Source organism: Macaca mulatta, chromosome 10 (genome assembly GCF_049350105.2).
Source record: "Macaca mulatta isolate MMU2019108-1 chromosome 10, T2T-MMU8v2.0, whole genome shotgun sequence".
Lineage (NCBI taxonomy): Eukaryota > Metazoa > Chordata > Mammalia > Primates > Cercopithecidae > Macaca > Macaca mulatta.
The window spans coordinates 27,168,550-27,187,375 of record NC_133415.1 but is presented as its reverse complement, the minus strand read 5'-3'; the positions used below and the strand labels follow the sequence as shown (position 1 = coordinate 27,187,375).

Genomic DNA, 18,826 nt, shown 5'->3' with positions numbered 1-18,826 from the left:
CTTCTTGTGGGTGTACCTTCTTCCTTCCCCAGAAGCCATGATGCCTCCAACGTTGGGTGGTGTACAGGCTGTATCTTCTCAAAATTTCTATCAGAGAAGATGCTGGTTAATGCATTTACAATAGAGAGGACTGTTGCAATCTTGCTGACAGAAGACCAGAGGAAAAATAGTGATAATCTGTTCTAAGTTTAATTTTATGATCCTGCTCTTTAAAGGCTTTCAAGCAGAGCCCGCTGAATCAAAGTTGGGTTTCAGGAAGACCACAGAGTTCACTGAGCACTCAACACCCCTCTCAGACAGACCACAGGCGGTGAAGACTGACTCCATATCATACAGAGACAACTTAGATCTTTCTTCTCAGAAGCCCAATAGTCTTCAGAGGAACCCCCGATTCTTACACAACTGTCATCCAGGTCTCAGGCAAAAGCCCCCAGTATTTTATAAAATTTGAGCTATCACAGCTGTACTAACTTTTATGTTATTACAAAGCTTTGCCCTCTTTTATGTGAGTTTCTCCAAGGAAAAACATGTGTTTACCCAGCACAACTCTAGTTAATGAGAAATAGAAGGAACTACTGGAAGAAAGCATGGAAAGAACACACAAGGTAAAATTTGACTTAAAATGACCAGTCTCATTCACTAACCTCACCATAGTCTTATGGGTTCACTGGACCTATCCAATCCTTTGCTCTGTTCCCTCCATCACCTTCCTAATTGTCCTCCACCACTCATGTAATAGAAACATTGCACAAGGGAGCTAATCACCTCTTCTATCCCCCACTTCAGGCTCACCCATAAGTTTACAGTAAAAGCCTTTTCAAATGACTGCTTTAACTGCTGCTACGGCTCGTATCATCAGTTGAATGGGAACTCTCATGTGACTTTACAAATCCTTTATTGAGACATATGATTCAATACTGGAACAGTATTCTAGTATAGTAAATCATTGATTTTACATTATGAAGATCATCAGTTATTGAAAATGTGTAAATAATGAAGCCCAGCCTTACTGCTCAATGCTGTGTGTGTAAATCCACTGAGCGTGCTGACCCCCATGCCTGCACCCACCTGCTAACACAGGGAGGGTCCATCCAGAAGGAAGGCACAGATCCAGCACTGACACTCTCCCACCAGCTTCACAAGAGAGTTGCCACAAGGACGACAGACACCCGGATAACCATCAAGTGGTAATTTGAGGCCGGGCGTGGTGGCTCAAGCCTGTAATCCCAGCACTTTGGGAGGCCGAGACGGGCGGATCACGAGGCCAGGAGATCGAGAGACGATCCCGGCTAACACGGTGAAACCCCGTCTCTACTAAAAAATACAAAAAAACTAGCCGGGCGAGGTGGCGGGCGCCTGTAGTCCCAGCTACTCGGGAGGCTGAGGCAGGAGAACGGCGTAAACCCGGGAGGCGGAGCTTGCAGTGAGCTGAGATCCGGCCACTGCACTCCAGCCTGGGTGACAGAGCAAGACTCCGTCTCAAAAAAAAAAAAAAAAAAAAAAAAAAGTGGTAATTTGAGTACTTAATGATCATGATCCCTAAAGTGTGTAGCTCAGAGGGCTTGTGGTGATAACTCCATCCAAGACTCTAAAGCATCTCCCCAGTTCTTATTGGACTTGAGCCATGTCTTGAGGAGACCCAGCCATGACATGCAGGCACCACACTGTCCTACTTAGTGACTCCCTTAGTGTTTCAGAACCTGTGATTTCATCAGAAATATGGGCTTTCTATGTTGGTTTCACACTAAGGACTACGTGAAACCTGCAGGGAGATGCCTACATAGCTACCTGGATTCTGAGATCACTGAGGCTCTCTTATGTGAGGGATGGCGTTTGGGATCTCTGCAGGCTTATTATTCCAGGCATAGAGGGTGCTGGAGCTCCCTTGCATGGTGAATAGTGATCCCTTCACTGGTTGATAAATAGAGGCTGTAGTTCAGGCCTTCAACACTGGGACCATATGAGTAAACATCTTGGCTCCTCACTTTGTAGCAAGTGAGCAGGGGCACATTTACTTCTGTGACTTAGTTTCTCCATCTGGTATGGGGGTTCAATAAACAAGCTAACAACATATGTCCATGAGGAGGTTTGAACTAATATAAGTAAAGTATGTGGTCTGATTTGTTAAATTAAGAAAAATGGCACTGAGAGTTGTGCTGGGTAAACACATTTTTTTCCTGGGGGAAACACACACACACATTCACAAGCGAATCATGCAGACTTGCACATAGACCACCCCCACCCCGCACTAATACACACTCCCACACAACCTAATGTGAGCACGTTCCCAGGAACTATACATAGATAAAAGGAGTTTGTCACCTGGAAAACCAGTTTCTGTTACTACACCCCACATCCTCATTCCCCCCGGGTCTTGGATCATGGAGGCTCTCCAGGCAAAAGCCAGCAGTTAGGCTCCACATTTCCTATAGAATCTTTCTCTAACAGCCAGTGAGTGATTCCAGAATACGTACCATTGATTGTGCTCGAAGAAGTCACCTGTAATTAGAGAAAGAAACACTCTGAGAATGAGGCCATGCTATGGATGGTTCGCACAGGTCTTCTGTTCACTTGGAAACTGAGTAATGAAGGTGGGAAAGAATGTCCAAGTCAAAAGCCTCAACTCTAGAGTAGAGTTCCCTTAAGAAAGCACAGGGGCTTTTCCTGAAGAATGCTTCTGTCTAGATAATTTTTGGGTGGCAATGACAGAATTCTTATCTAAAGTGGAAAACTTGTTCCTGAAGAAAATATCCCTTAACACACCCTGTACTGTCTGACACTGCCAACTGTGGTCGTCCTCTGGAATCAGGCGTCAGTTGGTAAGATACACCTCCTCCATTCCCAAGGAAATATTATCTAACATCTATAATGTACCGGTTAATTTTCCCATAGCTGATATCAACTGAAAAATAAAGGAACCAAGAAAACAACATTTACATCTTAGGCAAAGACAAGCTACTTTACCGTAGTGGTAGAGCAGGGCTCCCTTTTCACATGCTTTTTGGAAGGCTTCTTCGAGTCACCTAGGGGATGTGGAAGGACATGCATGGCTATCAGTTCATTGGCGGTGCTATTCATGAATGACTAAGGGACTAGAACTTAGGGGTGTGCCTGGTTAACAAGCACAGATTGAGCTTCTCCTGGACCATCTTCTTCATGGACCAAGGAAGACAAAAAAGAGCAGGAAGGAAATGGGAGTAGAGCCCTTGCCTTTCCAGGTAATAGCAAATGAAAGCAACGTGAAATAATCAAACTCCAAATGAACAAATACTAAAATACACGCTAGGATTCAACCACAGCGTCCTGTCACTTCTTCAGACCCTTTAAAAGCCCAGCAGGATGGCCACTACCTTCTTGACATCTACCAAGTCCCTTTCAACCTCCACAGACCCACATACACTGCTACTGCATTTATCATGGAGGGTATAGTGTTCTGATCTTGTTTATGTGTGATTTTTTTAAAAACTAGATTTAATTCCAAGCACTAGCATTAATTATATTTATCTTCTTCGTTAAAAAAATAATCGGCCAGGTATGGTGGCTCACACCTGTAATCCCAGTACTTTGGGAGGTCAAGGCGGGTGGATCATTTGAGATCCAGAGTTCAAGACCAGCCTGAACAACATAATGAAACTGTGTCTCTATTAAAAAAAAAAAAAATTAGGCATGGTGATGTGTGCCTGTCATCTCAGCTACTCGGGAGGCTGAGGCAGGAGAATCCCTCAAACCTGGAGGTGGAGGTTGCAGTGACCTGAGATCGTGCCATTGCACTCCAGCCTGGGCAACAGAGTGAGACTCTATCTCAGGAAAAAAAAAAAAAGATCAGGTGCAGTGGCTCACGCCTGTAATTCCAGCACTTTGGGAAGCCAAGGCAGGCAGATCATGAGGCCAGAAGATCAAGACCATCCTGGCTAACACAGTGAAATCTCATCTCTACTAAAAACACAAAAAATTAGCCAGGCATGGTGGCATGCGCCTGTTGTTCCAGCTGCTTCAGAGGCTGAGGCAGGAGAATCGCTTGAACCCAGGAAGCAGCGGTTGCGGTGAGCCAACATCATGCCAGTGTACTCCAGCCTGGGCGACAGAGCAAGACTTTGTTTAAAAAAAAAAAAAAAAAAGGCCCACCCTCCCCTAAAAATAATCAATTATTAAAGGTTAGAAAATACTGAAATACTTATATTTTAAAATAACCACTATTAGCCTTCCTTTGCCTTGTGTTGGCAGTCATCGTGTGAGGGGCTGCCTATGTTCAGTCCAGGCAACCCACAGGGAAAGAGGGCATAGCAGGGAGATGGCCCCTGGTGAGCACTGAGGCTCTTCAAACCAGCTGCCAAGGGAGTTGCTACCAGAGTGATACATGAGGCTAATGATTACGTGGTATTTTGTGTTCTTACTTGTCTCGTCCCCAGGTTGTGTAGCTCACAGACTTTTTTAACATTTCTACAGGGGTCATTTGAAGTTCATAATGCCATCAAATATCAATAAAGGGTCTTCCCATTATGTATTGGCTTTGGTTTATGTGCTGAGGAGTGGCCAAGCACTGAAAGAATGTGACCGGTTGTCCCAAGTGTTGTCCTCCAACTCAAAATCTGCAACCAGTTCAAAAGCATTTGGGCTTTTATGTGCCTTTCACATAAAGACTATGACACAGCTAAGCTATTCATGTACTAATACTTGCCCTGAGCTATGTGACCACGGACACCACCCTATAATGTGGATAGTGTGTAGAACTCTGCAGGCTCAGATCATTCCACACATACATGCAGATGTGGGAACTCCCTTGCACAGTGACTCATGATCCCATGGCTGAGTGCTGAGGACAGGTCGGTACTTCAGAGCCTCAGCACTTGGGTTCCCATCTTGGGGCTCATAAGCTTGGGCACGTTCATCTCTTTTTCTGCCCAGTGAAAGGTGATAGTAAATCAATCATGCCATATGTCTGTGGTGATGGCTGAATGATTCGATGTAGATAAATTGTACAGTGCAAGTGCTCATGAGGCTTAACTATCAGTGAAATGTCTTGCTTTAGATTTCACAGCTCAGAGCTCAGAGGCTCATTCAAACCCAGGATTCTGAACTCCCAAGCCATTGGTTCTGTGACATACACCTGCTTGGCCTAAAACCAACCACTTTTATCATAATTCAGACCCAGTTTTGAAATAATTAGATAAAGTTGTCAAAAGTGCTGTGTGTGTCTGAGCGCACACTCAGTGTCCTCCACACAAAGGACACCACTGTCTGCCACAATGGCCCAGTGGCCTGGCTGGCACAGACGGTGGCAGAGCAAAGGGCAAGAGATCCCTAATTCCGTCACCATGGCAATAGGGCATCACAAACTCTCCAGGGTGAAGGCACAATCCACCTTGTGAGGTCCAACTGCTGCCATGCAGACACTTGTGCTTTTACATGCACAGGAAGGTCACTGAAGATAAGTGTTTTACATCCATGGTCAACAGATGAGATGACCATGAAATGAACACCAGTGTACTGGGTGGAGTTTATCTATTCAGTCTTCTGCACTAAAACCTGTGAAACGATATCATCTTGCCTTATTTACTAACACATACAAGTGCCTCTAAACTTAGACACTTTCCAAGTCACGGAACTGATGAGCACTGAGCTCCTGCACAGAGGTCTGGATGATGGCTCGGGAGAACCAGGGCACACAGTCCATCCAAACAGCATTAACAAGTCAGCAGGTTTCCAAAGCTCTCTCCGTGCAAACTCACACAATCATCCCTTTAATTTTTATCTTCATGTATACGTACATATCTACTTGTTTCTGAGTATAAATAAAACTGTATGTTCTTAGTCTCTACCAATTGATTCTGTTTATCTTTCTGTGTTGACTATAATTTCCAATTCTATGATTTTGGGTAACTCCCAAAGCATAAAAATAAGTGTGTGTTTTATTTCACATACAGACAATACACGTTCTTATTACTTTTTAAAATTAATATGTGAATGGACATGACTTACTACAAATTAAATGAAATACACATTTCACAACAAAAGAAGAGAGGAGGGAAAAACATGTTAAAAACAAAGATAGGTATATTTTATTGTGTGAAAAGCCTCAAACCCATCTGTACTACTGTGGCTTTGCTCCAAACTTTTTGAAAGTAATGATTTCACAGGTTCTTAATTAGGTTAAAAACTACATTAAAATAGACTTTGACATATTCTCCTCAAGGGAATAACTTAATTTGGGTCAGGGAGCATTGAAGGGTGTAGGATGTAAAAGGAAATGATACATTATTTTTTAAATGAAGAAAAAGTTCAAAGGCACCCTGCTTGATATAAGAATCAAATATATAAAGTGAGGAATAAAACATAACCACAAAACGTATTTATAACTCCATATGGAAAATACAGAGGATAATTTTTTAAATAACGTATATGAATGTATTAACTAGTAATTTGAAAAGACAGCATTTGGCCTATTTGACAGGCCAGTATGAACATACCTTGAAAGCAGGAAAACCGGTTCCCCATAAGGAAAGTCAAAATCAGGAAAAACGAAAGCACAAAAGTTCAATCTGCTCTGACCTTTGGAAAACTCAGCACAGACAGTGGCACTTACGACCAAGGGCAAGAGATCCCTAATCCCACCACCATGGTGATAGGGCATCATAAACGTTCCAGGGTGAAGGCACAATCCACCTTGTGAGGTCCAACTGCTGCCATGCAGACAGCTGTGCTTTTACATGTTCAGGAAGGTCACTGAAGGCTCAGTGTTTTATTTCAAAAACTGAATCCCAAACCCACACATTATTCTGTACTTCTTTTTTTTTTTTTTTTTTTGAGACAGAGTCTCACTCTGTTGCCCAGGCTGGAGTGTAGTGGCCGGATCTCAGCTCACTGCAAACTCCGTCTCCCAGGTTTACGCCATTCTCCTGCCTCAGCCTCCTGTGTAGCTGGGACTACAGGTGCCCGCCACCTCGCCCAGCTAGTTTTTTGTATCTTTTAGTAGAGATGGGGTTTCACGTGTTAGCCAGGATGGTCTCGATCTCCTGACCTCGTGATCCGCCCGTCTCGGCCTCCCAAAGTGCTGGGATTACAGGCTTGAGCCACCGCGCCCGGCCTATTCTGTATTTCTTAAAATAAGCTATGAGATGGGGAAATAGGATACCCCCAAATATAGCCAATAGTGAGAATTTCAAATGGAAGAGGGGCACAACTGATATTCTGAAAATAGAGATTCCATTCTGTTTTTTCTTTTTCAGCTTTTATGTTAGATTCAGGGTGTACATGTGCAGGTTAGTTACCTGGGTATATTGTGTGCTGCTGAGGTTTGGGGTATGAAAGATCTCAACACCCAGGTACTGAACATAGTATTCAGCAGTTTATCAACCTTTTCCTTCCTCCCTCCCACTCCTGGCGGTTCTAATGCCTATTGTCACCATCTTTATGTCCATGGGTACTCAGAATTTAGCTCCTACTTGTAAGAACATGAAGCGTTTGTTTTCTGTTACTACACTAGTTCAACTAATGGCTTCTAGCTCTAGCCATTTTCCCACAAAGAACTTAATTTCATTCTTTTGTAGCTGCATAGTATTCCATGGTCTATATGTACATTTTTATCCAGTCCACTGTTGAGGGGCACCTAGGTTGATCCCATGTCTTTGCTATTGTGACTCGTGTTGCAATAAACATACGAGTGCATGTGTCTTTTTGGTGGAATGATTTGTTTTCTTTTGGATACATATTCAGTAATGGGATTGCCAGGCTGAATGTTAGTTCTGTTTTATGTTCTTTGAGAAATCTCCAAACTGCTTTCCATAGTGGCTGAACTAACTTACGTTCCCACCAACAGTGTATAAGCATTTCCTTTTCTCCTTATCCTTGCCAGTGTCTGCTATTTTTTGACTTTTTAAAAACAGCCTATCTGACTGGTGTGAGATAATATCTCATTGTGGTTTTGATTTGCATTTCTCTCGTGATGAGTGATGATGAGCATTTTTTCATGTTTGGTGGCTGCATGTATGTCTTCTTTTGAGAAGTGTTTATTTGCCCCTTTATAAATGGGGTTGTTTTTTGCTGTTGACTTAAGTTCCTTATAGCATCTGAAATACTAGACCTTTGTTAGATGCATAGTTTGTGACTAATTCCCCCCATTCTGTAGGTTGTCTGTTTACTCTGTTGATGGTTTCTTTTGCTGTGTGGCAGGCAGCACTTTAGTTGAATTGGGTCCCACTTGTCAACTTTTGTTGCAATTTCTTTTAAAGACTTAGTCATAAATTATTTCCCATAGCCCATGTCCAGAATGGTACTTCTGAAGTTTTTCTTCCAGGATTATTGTAGTTTTTGAGATCTTAAATTTTTAATCTGAGTTAATTTTTGTATATGGTGAAAAATAGGTGTCCAGTTTTTTTCTTTTTTCTTATTTTTTGAGAGAGTCTTGCTGTATGGCCAGGCTGAAGTGCAGTGGCCATTTCAGCTCATAGCAACCTCCGCTTCCTAGGTTCAAGCAATTTTCCTGCCTCAGCTTCCTGAGTAGCTGGGATTACAGGCATGTGCTACCACGTCCAGCTAATTTTTGTATTTTTAGTAGAGACAGGGTTTTACCACGTTGGCCACGCTAGTCTCGATCTCCTGACCTCATGATCCTCCCACCTTGGCCTCCTAAAGCACTGGGATTACAGGCGTGAGCCACCACGCCTGGCTGCAAAAGTTCTTTTCTATGTATTTCTTTCTTTCTTTTTAGAGACAAGGTTTTGCTCTGTTGCCCAGGCTACAGTGCAGTGGCTACTCACAGGTGCCATCCTTGTGCACTACAACCTCCAACTCCTGGGCTAAAGCAATCCTCCTGCCTCAGCCTCCAGAGTGGCTGGAACTACAAGGGACCTTCACTTTTTAACTATTTTATTGAGCTGTATATTTGTTCTGTGTACTTTAATATAAAAAGCATCTTTTACCAGCCTACACAGGCTTGTTAGGAACAGTGGTGGCAGAAATACAGGTGCCTAGGACCAGACAGTTCTGTTCTGGTTCTGCCACTGGGTAGCTGTGTAGTCTTGGGCAAGTGAAATAACCTCTTTGAGCCTCATTTTATTTTCATAACAAATTCTTACGGGGCTGGTATGAGGATTAAAATCATGCAGCATATGTTGAGTGAGTGTTTCTTGAACTATAAATGCCTGAACAGATGCACCATTAATGCCCATTCACGCTTACCAGACATCTCCTCGGTGCGGGCATTGTGCTAACGCTTCTTCATGCATCCTTACAGCAAACTATAACAGCACTCATTTTGTAGATGAGAAACCTGGGATGCAAAGACACAGCTGGTGAGGGATGGAGTCAGGATTCAAATCCAGGCTGCCTAGTTATGAGGACCAAGACCAGGTGTAATGGCATATGCCTGTAGTCCCAGCTACTTCAGAGGCTGAGGCAGAAGGGATACTCGAGCCCAGGAATTTGAGCTATAGTGAACTGTGATGCCACCTGCACTTCCACCTGTGTGACAGAGGAAGACGCTATCTCTACAAAAAAATTTCTTTGAGAAACTCTACATGGCCAAAAATACTCATTTGATTTTAAAATCACTTTCTCTTTCATTAGAGAATGAATTAAACCATTTTTTTTGAGATGGAGTTTTGCTCTTGTAGTCCAGGCTGGTGTGCAATGGCCCAGTGTTGGCTCACTGCAACCTCCCCCCCCAGGTTCAAGTGATTCTCCTACCTCACCCACTCAATTAGCTGGGATTACAGGCGTGCACCACCATGCCTGGCTAATTTTTGTATTTTTAGTAGAGACGGGGTTTCACCAGGTTGGTCAGGCTGGTCTCAAACTCCTGACCTCAGGTGATCCAAATGCCTTGGCCTCCCAAAGTGCTGGGATTACAGGCGTGAGTCACCTCACCCAGCTGAATTAAATAAATTTGTAAGCACAAGAATCATGGTAAATTAAATATCCAAACTCTGCGTTTACATATAAGAATATTTTAAATCAAAAGTTGGAGGAAAAATACAAAAAAGCAAAGGTCCAGCCAGGCATGCTGGCGTGTGCCTGTAGTCTCAGTTACTCAGGAGGCTGAGGTGGGAACATCACTGGATCCCAGGAGGTAGGGGCTGCAGTGGGCTATGGTCATGCCACTGCACTCCAGCCTAGGTGACAGACCGAGACCCTGCCTGGGGAGAAAAAGAGCCATCTAACATGTAAATTCAATCATAGAATGTTGCCAATATTAACCGAAGTTACCAGGCCATAGTATTCAGTATAACATTTTAGGGAAATTCCCGTTAAAATTAGGTTCTCTTCCTTTTTGGGAGGCGGGGTGGAGGGTCTCACTTTGTCTCCCAGGCTGGAGTGCAATGGCAGAACCACAGCTCACTGTAGCCTCAAGCTCCCAGGCTCAAGTAACCCTCTTACCTCTGCTGACAGAACAGCTGGGACTGCCAGTGTGCATCACCACACCCAGCTAATTCAGTTATTTATTTTTTATTATTGTAGAAATGAGGTCTCACTATGTTGCCAGGGGTGGCCTCAAACTCCTGGTCTCAAATGATCCTCCCACTTCAGCATCCCAAAGTGCTGGGATTACAGTCCTGGGCCACTGCATCTGGCCTGTTCTTAGGTTTAATTTTATATATTTGACTGAATGCTATGAATATCACTGCAAGAAAAGTTTTCATCTGAGATATAATTTATGCTGCATTGTGACTATCACAAACATCCAGGGATAACTAGTCATGTACTATGGCCCTAGGTTTTTCTAAAAATGCAGCTGAGTGAATGACTTTGGAGAAAAGGGCAGATGAAAGACCTCCAAAAATTCTTTCTACGAAAAAATGGGAAAACTGGCAACAAATGGTCACCATTACCATTTTGATTTTTACTATTATCATTTTTTTTAAGAGAAAGGGTCTTGCTCTGTTGTCCAGGCTAGAGTTCTGTGATGCAATCATAGCTCACAGCAACCTCATACTTCTGGACTTAAAGTGATCTTCCCACCTCAGCCTCCTAAATAGCTGGGACTACAGGTGTGCACCACTGTACTTGGCTAAAGTTTTCATTTTTGTAGAGTGGAGGTCTTGCTATGTTGCCCGGGCTGGTTTTGAACTCTTGGGCTCAAGCAATCCTCCCAAAGTGGTCGGATCACAGGCATGAGCCACTGCGCCTGGCCCATTAACATTTTTAGACCTCAGGAAATTAGCTAAAAGCTTGTAATAATCCAGAGGATATTCCTTCTAGAAAAACAAACAAAAACAAACCAGTGTAATCTCAGAGCAGTGAGTTTCGTGGCAGTTTAATTTTTCTTTCTCTTGTCTCCTGCTTGGCAGTTCCACAGTAACCCAGAAAATTAAAGTTCACATTCACGGTGAACACCAGCAACCCAACAGCTACTGGAGGAAGCAGAAGAGCTGGATCTCCCTTAAAGCTTTATTTCCAGGAATTATCACAATTGAAGTGTTTGGTGGTTCTCTGTAACACCTGACTTGCTAGACTGCATTTGATCTGCCTTGGAGCTTGCCCAAGGCAAAAAGCCTTTTCAATCTGGCACGATTATGAAAAACAATGACAGGGGCTGGGTGCAGTGGCTCACGCCAGTAATCCCAGCACTTTGGGAGGCCAAGGCAGGTGGATCACTTGAGGTCAGGAGCTGGAGACCAGCCTGGGCAATGTGATGAAATAACATCTCTACAAAAATTACAAAAATTAGCTGGGTGCAGTGGTGTGCACCTACAGTTCTAGCTACTTGGGAGGCTGAGGCAGGAGAATTACTTGAACTCAAGAGGTGGAAGTTACAGTGAGCTGAGATCCCGCTATTGCACTCCAGCCCGGGTGCCAGAAGTAAAACCCTGTCTCAAAGGAAAAAAAAAAAAAGAAAAGCAAAGAAAAAATTAGCCAGAGTGGGGACATGCACCTGCAGTTCCAGTGAATCAGGAGGCTGAGGCAGGATGACTGAGTCCAGGAATTTGAGGCTGCAGCGAGCTATGATCTTGCTGGGTGCACTCAACCTGGGCAACAAAGAAAGACCTTAAGAAAACAAAATACAATGGCAGGCAAATGTTTAACTCTGTGGCTGCTTGACCTGGTGGATAACAGCTGTGGGGCAAACAATAGACTAAAAAGCTAAAAAGAAAAGCTGGGAAATGAGATGCCCATAGGGGTTTGAAATGCTCTGACACATTTCTGGGTATCTAGAAAATGCACAGGTGCACCATGCTCTAAGAAGAAGGGCTCAGTGTGCCTAAACTGCTTTTATGAAACACTGGAGGCCGGGTGCAGTGGCTCACACCTGTAATCCCAGCACTTTGGAAGGCCGAGTTGGGTGGGTCACCTGAGGTCAGGAGTTTGAGACCAGCCTGGCCTACATGGCGAAACCCCGTCTCTATTAAAAATACAAAAATTAGCTGGGCGTGGTGGCGCATAACTGTAATCCCAGCTACTTGGGAGGCTGAGGCAGGAGAATTGCTTGATACAAGGAGGTGGAGGTTGCATTGAGCAGAGATCATGCACGCTGCACTCCAACCTGGGCGACAAAGCAAGACTCCGTCTAAAATAAATAAACACACTACAGTTTATGCCAAACAGATTTTAAAGAGGACACCAAATCACCAATCCCCACTCAAAACCCTGGACACTCAAGTCTCTATGAGCTTCTCTGGCAGACAGTACTTCATACCGTCACAGTCACTGTTGGAGAAATGTTGTGTGCCTGTGTGATTTGCTTGGGCAGGATTCTTGATAGCTTGTGCTTAGCTTCAAGTGGACTTTGCCACATATACCTTTTCCCGTTATTTTGCTTATTATACTTTTGCTATGATGAATCATAGCAATGTGTATGACTACACACTGAGTCCGGCGGGTCCTCCTAGAGAATCACTGAACCTGGGGGTGTTCTCGGTTCCCCATCACTGGCTGCTACACAACAAAAAATACAACCAATAGACACTGTCCCTGAGGAAGTCCAGACACTGCATATACTAGAAAAAAACTGTATGACCTACTTTAAACATATTCAAAGAATTAAAGGAAACTATGTTTTGTTTTGATTGTTTTCTTCAACTTTTAAGTTCCGGGGCTTGTGTGCAGGTTTGTGTGCAGGTTTTTCACATAAACGTGTGCCACAGTGGTTTGCTGCACAGACCAACCCACCACCTAGGTATTTAGCCCAGCATCCGTTAAATATTCTTCCTGATGCTTTCCCTCCGCCCACCCCCCATGACAAGCCCCAGTGCCTATTGTTTCCCCGCCATGTGTCCATGTGTTCTCATCATTCAGCTCCCATTTTTAAGTGAAAACAGGCAGTTTGGTTTTCTGTTTCTGCATTAACTTGCGGAGGATTAACAGCTTCCAGCTTCATCCATGTCCCTGCAAAAGACAGTGTGTGTCTTCTTTTCTCATCCTGAGCACGGCTTATTTGTGCTTTTGTTTTTTTTTTCAGTCTCAGATTTTTCTTTTTTTCTTTTTTGAGACGGAGTCTCACTCTGTCGCCCAGGCTGGAGTGCAGTGGTGTGATCTTGGCTCACTGCAAGCTCCACCACATGGGTTCACGCCATTCTCCTGCCTCAGCCTTCTGAGTAACTGAGACTACAGGCGCCTGCCACCACGTCTGGCTAATTTTTTATATTTTTAGTAGAGAAGGGGTTTCACCGTGTTAGCCAGGATGGTCTCAATCTCCTGACCTCATGATCCGCCCACCTCGGCCTCCCACAGTGCTGGGATTACAGGCGCAAGCCACTGAGCCCGGCCTCAGATTTTTCTTTCAAAACAAATTATGCGTTTATTTTCCCTTGGATCTTTATTTTCTATTTCATTGATTTCTGCTTTTTATTATCTCCTTTTAAATTAACCTCTAAGTTCTGCTTTCATTACATGCTACCAGTTCCAATCTGTAATTTTTTTTTTCTTACATATAGGTTTTAGTGTGTTTGGTCCACAGTTGTATTTCACATTATTTCATGGAGCACAGCCCCTGGGTGGGTGTCCCTGTGCAGTACCTGGCAGAGCGTGTGGCTGGGGGAGATGGAGCATAACTTGTCAGGCCCAGAGAGGGAGAGCTAGGGGCTCCTTAAAACCTACTGAGGGGCCAGGCGCAATGACTCACACCCATAAACAGCACTTGGGGACGCCGAGGTGGGCGGATCACCTGAGGCCAGGAGTTCAAGACCAGCCTGGCTAACATGGTGAAACCCTGTCTCTAATAAAAATGTAAAAATTAGCCAGTTATGGTGGAGCACCTGCAGTCCCAGCTACTTGAGAGACTGAGGCAGGAGAATCGCTTGAACCCAGGAGGTGGAGGTGCAGTGAGCCAAGATCGCACCACTGCACTCCAACCTCCAACCACTGGGCAAAAACAACAACAACAAAACCTACTGAGGCCACAGTAGGGGTGGGGTGGGGTTAGCATGGAGAGGGGATCAGGCTTAGCCCCAACAACTCAGAATTCCACTTCTTTGTACAGGCCTCACTCTCCCCACTGGGCCGCAGGGCAGGTCTGAGGTCCAAGGTCTGTTGGGCCTAGGGAAATCCAGCCACTTGGGGGCCTGAGATATTTAGCTTCATGGCCAGGCCCCCTCTCCCAGGGGACTCATTTCCCAGCACCCTCTCCACTGTCCCCGCCCCATTCCTTGGGGGGGAAAATGTATTTTTCTTTTGTTAATACTTCCTGAAACTTTTACAAGTACAGAAACCACAAACTGATCAGCTGACAAAAGGGGGAGAAGGTGAGGCACGCGGTAACCTTTGGGAACCAGTTCCCTCCAAGCCCAGGTCGCTTCTCCCCAGCACAGCTCGGCCCACAGCCTGCACGTGCCAGCAGGGACCCTCACCCTCCATACCAGGATACCACGTTGACCCCTTCCCCCACAGCCTGGTGGCTCAGTCCTGCGAAGGACCAAGGCATAGGAGAAAAAAGCCCTGCTACCTGATCCCATGCCGCTCACAGACGCTTAGCTGATTGGCAACACTGAAGAGGTTAAGAAAAAAAAAAGATGAAAACACAGAAAAATTTTTAAAAACCCAGACAGGGAGATGATTTGGGGAGAGAATGTGCTGGTAGCCTCAGTAGCCGGCTTCCTCCTGGTAAGGAAGATAGTCAGGAACCTCCCCTGGACCCAGGCAGTTGCCAGCACACAAGGGAGCCCTGTCGGCCACTGTGCCTTGAGGACAGTACTTGGGGGTCGTGTATCTGCCAGCCCAGGCTGGAGAGCTGGCCGTTCTGGTTGACACCCTGCGTGTACCCCATATGCAGGGACATGGAGAAGTTGCCACACTAGTAGGTTCGCAGCTTTGTGTCACAGATGTGCCACCACGTCCTGGGAGCCATCATGCCCACCTGGCTGGCACACTTGTTTGTGCCCACCTGGGGGCTGATGGTCGAGTAGTCCATGGGGGGCAGGGTGTGGCTCTTGGGGTCGTAGAGGTGCTGCCTTGTGCTGTATGCGGTCATGCCCAGCTGGCTGGCCCATTCGTTGGTGCCCATCTGCAGCCCGATGACACACTGGCCGGCGTTCATGGTGGCATTGTCCAAGTTCCACTCCTGCTTCTCCCGGTACTTGAGGCCAATGTCCACCCTACTCTACAGCCCTTTGGTCTTGGCCTTCCCCACCAGGGCAAGAAGAGACACCTGCAGCTGCGTCATGCTTCCACTCTCAAACATGTTGTTGGTATCAAACAGGTCCACAGGATTCATCCGTAGCTGACCATGGCCTTCAAGAAGTTGGAGAGGTTTTCTAGCTGGTGCCAGTTCTGCATGGAGCAGTTGATCTTGGGGACTGAGCCCAGCTGAAGCTTGTTCATGAGTGTGCATAAGATAATCCCGTCCTTCAGGCCCTTCTGCAAGTCAGGGCTGATGCAGAGGCTGGTGGGTCCCTCCATCCATCTGTGGAGCTCTGCCTCCTTCTACAGGTTGTAATTTGGGTAAGAGATGCTGCTTGACCTCGGCCGAGGGTCTGTACAATGGGCCCTTGTTGAACTGTGTGGAGCTCATGGCTGGCAGGTGCAGAGGCAGGACAGGAACCTGATGTGTAATTTTCATTGACAACCTTTTCATTATGAATCTTAGCAATTCCTCTGGAATGTTTAAGGTCAGTCTGTGCTTTTTTTTTTTTTTTTTTTTTTTTTTTGAGATGGAGTCTCACTCTGTCACCCACGCTGGAGTGCAGTGGTGCAATCTCAGCTCACTGTAAACTCCGCCTCCTGGGTTCACGCCATTCTCCTGCCTCAGCCTCCCCAGCAACTGGGACTACAGGCACCTGCCACCATACCTGGCTGATTTTTTTGTATTTTTTTTAGTAGAGATGGGGTTTCACCTTGTTAGCCAGGATGGTCTCGATCTCCTGACCTTGTGATCCGCCCGTCTCAGCCTCCCAAAGTGCTGGGATCACAGGCGTGAGTCACCGCACCCGGCCCAGTCTGTGCTTTCTATAGATATGTTTCCAGTTCATTTTATTAGGTACATAAAAATTTAGAAGTTAGTATCTTCCCAGTGGGTGGACCTTTTTATAGCAGCATTGTCTCTAAATATCACTGTTTATCTTCAAGCCAATTTAGTTTGATCATTTTATAGAGCCCCTAGGTTCATCCTGATTGGCATTTATCAGCTATCTCCTTTCTCATTACTGTCAACCTTTATGACTCCTGTAAGACACCTCCACACATGGGCTGACTCTGGATCCGACTTTATCTTCTACCTCTATGTCATTGGCAAGATCCTATCTGTATCTCACTGGCAGGATGAAGCCACTGAGCTGTTCAGGGCCAGTGCCCTTGGTACACATACATGGACTAGATGTCAGCCAGGGCCACTGGTGCCTCACTGGGCTCCACCGCAGTGGCAGAGCAGTGCCAGCCAAAGTTCTCAGCTCTCTTCCTCACCAGATACTGACACCCTGGGTGTGTCCTGGTCTCTGCACCTCCCTGTCCTGTTGCTCGGTGGCTCTCTCTCCAGCTTTCCACCTCAGCCCCAGAGTCACTTCCTAGGGCAGCCTCTGCCATCACCTGACCTGAGCACCACCCCTAAAGGATACTCAGCTGTGGGATCACCAGCTCTGGGAAGGCAGGGAACTGAATCACTTGCTCCATCCCCTGCTGTGTTCCCAGTCCCAACCACACCCTCACAGAGCTCACAGGCCCACGGGAGGCCTGCGAGCTGATGATGCCAAGGAGAAATCCCCCAGAACCTTCATGTAACGTGCAGCTGACCGGTCTCTGGGAGCTGCCCTGGGAGTCTTTTGGGCCTGAGAGTCTTTTGGGTGTCCATTAAAGTCTGTAGCATCCCGTCAGGGCCACCATGCCTGTCACCCAGACTTCCACAGGGAGGACTGGCTGTAGTCCCTGGCAAAATTCCTAATTTTTGGATGAGCTCTCCATGATGTAATTACGCCAACAGCACGAGAATCTGTGGCTTCCAGCGCCGTTCCTACTGAACACACACTTTTGACTCCTACAGAGACCCCACTGCCAAATGACAACCTGCAGGCCCCGAAATTCATCACCTGCCTCCAAACAGCCAATTTAACTTGTTCTGACACTGAAACCACCGCACAGAAAATGCCATCCCGGGGCAGCACGGCATTTGCCAAGTTTTGGCCCGGAGCAAGCTTCTAGGGCTACCTAGGACTCATGAAATTACAAGTTTAACAAGGGCCCACAGGCCAGCTGTCATCATCCCTGGTGCACACTGCACCTTCCAGGCAATCCGAGCCATCTGTGCTGGAAAACGCTCCCGAGCTGTGGCCGGGGAGTAACAGCTAAGGCTCACTATGCAGGTTGGAGCCCCTGCCCCAGCCCTGACCTGTCTCCTGAGCCCTCCCTGATCTGCTAAGACCCTGACCTCCACCAGCCTGCGGGGAGCACGCTCGTTCCTGCCCCCGCCGCCCTCCAACCAGGCACTCGCGATGGGGAGGGCATGAGCTGGACAGCCCCTCTGTCCACCCGCCAACCCTCACGCCAATCTCGGCTACACAGAACTGCTTCTAGATGGGCTGTCCCTAGGGGTGACAAGAGGGGCCTGTGGCCGTTCCAGGAACATGGGCAGTGAATGCACCATGGGGCCGAGTGAAGAGCCTCTATGCCTTAGTTCCCCCTGTGTGGAACGAGAGCTTGGAGCAGGCACTCCGTAAAATCCATCTCACCTCTGACCCCAGCCCAGCCTCCCCTGATGGGGGATGGCATCCAGGACATGTTGGGCAGCACAAGGAGGTCCAGAGCCCAAAGGAGCAAAAGCAACAAGGTGTGGTTCCGCACAGCTGACGGCAGAGGACACGCAGCTGGCCCAGACCTCACTCTGGGAGGGATTTCTTGACTGTGGGGACCTGGGGGGGGGGTCATCCTGGGAGGACGGGGCAAGTGTTCCTCTGTGGCCCACCCCAAGGCAGGAGAGGAGGCTAACCTAAGGGCAGCATCTCCGTGTGCTGAAGGGAGGGTGGGAGGGAGACCCAGGTCCACTCTGGTTGGAGATAACAGGAAGAAGGAAGTCAATGCTGCTCTGAGACCGTGTGCACCCAGGTCTCATCACACGCCTGCACATACCTACATATACAGACACATGCACAGATATGCACAAATGTGCATGCATGTGGAGATGCACATACAGATGTGCACACAAGCACATACACACACTGACATCACACACACACTTGCACAGAGATGTATGCGTGCATAAACACAAATGTACAAACTTGGAAAAAAGCCTAGGAGTCATGCCTGTAATCCCAGCACTTTGGGAGGCTGAGGCAGGTGGATCACCTGACGTTAGGAGTTCAAGACCAGCCTGACCAACATGGCAAAACCGTCTCTACTAAAAATACAAAAAATTACCTAGGTGTGGTGGTGAGTGCATGCCTGTAATTCCAGCTACTCGGGAGGCTGCGGC

At 46.4% G+C, this 18,826-nt stretch overlaps 1 long non-coding RNA gene and 1 pseudogene across 1 annotated transcript; both read right to left on the bottom strand.

Moving 5' to 3' along the window:
* LOC114670532 (uncharacterized) lies at window positions 1–11,963 on the bottom strand. The gene is made up of 5 exons (XR_013399449.1): window positions 11,870–11,963; window positions 9,178–9,268; window positions 2,965–3,023; window positions 2,475–2,499; window positions 1–87 (listed from the first exon to the last, which is right to left on the bottom strand). It is a non-coding gene; the product is annotated as an uncharacterized LOC114670532 (long non-coding RNA).
* A 2,868-nt stretch (window positions 11,964–14,831) lies between these two features.
* LOC100426074 (calponin-2 pseudogene) lies at window positions 14,832–16,042 on the bottom strand (annotated as a pseudogene).
* Between the last annotated feature and the right edge of the window lie 2,784 nt (window positions 16,043–18,826).